This window comes from Odocoileus virginianus, unplaced genomic scaffold (assembly GCF_023699985.2).
Source record: "Odocoileus virginianus isolate 20LAN1187 ecotype Illinois unplaced genomic scaffold, Ovbor_1.2 Unplaced_Scaffold_30, whole genome shotgun sequence".
Classification (NCBI taxonomy): Eukaryota; Metazoa; Chordata; class Mammalia; order Artiodactyla; family Cervidae; genus Odocoileus; species Odocoileus virginianus.
The window spans coordinates 275,324-277,280 of record NW_027224292.1 but is presented as its reverse complement, the minus strand read 5'-3'; the positions used below and the strand labels follow the sequence as shown (position 1 = coordinate 277,280).

The window sequence follows — 1,957 nt, the reverse complement described above, 5'->3', positions numbered from 1 at the left end:
TTCTACCTCTCTTTTCAGTCTCCCACTCTGTGTAAGATCTACTTTTCACCTTATGCTCAGAGTCACCTTACATAATTAAGTGTCCACAGATCAACTCCTGTCTCTGCATCAAGATCTTTATGTCTATACTATAAAAACCCCATTACCCAGGAGAGACTTTGAGTAATCTTCAAGAGATCAGACCAGTTTTTCTATCTAAAACAAACAAACAAACAAAAACATAAGCATTCAGAACTCAATAGAATTTAGCATTTACTGTTTATAACATTGACAGACAATGAATTCAAGGTTGAGCTAATGAAATGTGACTTTTTCAAGTAACATGAATTAATCTTAACCTGAGATACATGGAGAATAGAAGCAATGTGACAGACTTTGTTCTATTGGGGCTCTCACAGAATCCAAAGATGCATAAAATCATCATCCGTTGTGTTTTTGATTGTCTATATTGTCTCTATTGTGGGAAATGTGCTCACTATGGTCACCAACAAAGCCAGTTCATTATTGGAGTCCCCCATGTACTACTTCCTGGCTCATCTCTCATTCATCGATGCCTGCTATTCCTGTGTCAATACCCCTAAAGTGATCATAGATTCACTCTATGAAAAGAAAATGAGTCCTTTCTATGAATGCATGATGCAGATCTTTGGGGAATGTTTATTTGCAGGTGCTGACATCATTCTGCTTACTGCGATGGCATATGACCGCTATGTGGCCATCTGTAAGCCCTTGGATTATACTACTATCATGAACTGGCAGTGGCCTTTTAGTAGGAGTGTCATGGGTGGGAGGCTTTCTTCATGCAACCATACAGATTCTCTTCATCATCAAATTACCCTTCTGTGGCCCTAATGTCATAGACCACTTTATGTGTGATCTGAACCCTTTGCTTGATCTTGCCTGCACTGATACCCACACTCTAGGGCTTTTTATTGCTGCCAACAGTGGGTTCATCTGTCTGCTAATCTTTCTCCTCTTGACTGGCTCCTATGCAGTCATTCTGCACTCCTTAAAAACCCAGAGTTTGAAAGCTCGGCAAAAAGCTCTCTCCACCTGTGTCTCCCATATCACAGCAGTCATATTTTTCTTTTCACCCTGCATATTTGAGTACCTGAGACCAGCAATTAGTTTACCTACTGATAAAGCAGTTACTGTATTCTACACTATGATAATGCCTATGTTAAATCCCTTAATCTATACTTTGAGAAATGACCAGATGAAAAATGCCATTAGGAAATTGTGTAGTAGGAAAGTGATTTCAGGTGATCAATAAAATGTGTGAGAAACCCAACATTTATTCAAATTATGCAAGGATCAAAAGGATATTGTTTGTAAATTAGGCTAAGAATACCTATGAGATTAAAAAAAAAAAAACCAACCTACAAGCCATACATTCTGCAAGGTGAAGAGAAGAAATGGTTTTAGGTAAAGAGAGACAAACCTAACCTGGGACTAATGTTTGCATATTTGGAAAGTTCTGCCAAACTGGATTTTAGTTTTACTGTCTTCATTATTGTATATGGATTCATAAGCTTTCATCACAATAAAGATATTATTATACTAATATTCAGCTGCAGTCTCTATAACAACATAAAGAGGTAGACACTGCTATCATCCCCATCTTACAGCTGTGTAAACAAATAGAAAGGACTATGTTCCAAAACAGAAATATAATGAAAAACCTGTAACTGGAATCTAACTGACCTCTCAGACCATTTTTTTTTTTCAGATCATGTTCTTAACTGCTGTAATCTATGGCCAGGCAATGATGATAGAAAGGTGGAATAATTATACCAGTTACCATTTATTGAGACAGGGGCCGTGAGTGACTATATATCCATCTTTCTGTCTATATACACATATATGCTATTTTAAAATAAATTGGCATATATACATTAGTTATATATACAATAGTATAGATAAATAGATAGATAGATAGATAGATAGATAGATAGAT

The 1,957-nt window shown here is 36.4% G+C and overlaps 1 pseudogene; it reads left to right on the top strand.

Moving 5' to 3' along the window:
• Nucleotides 1–344: 344 nt before the first annotated feature.
• LOC110122447 (olfactory receptor 4C46-like) lies at nucleotides 345–1,273 on the top strand (annotated as a pseudogene).
• Nucleotides 1,274–1,957: the final 684 nt, after the last annotated feature.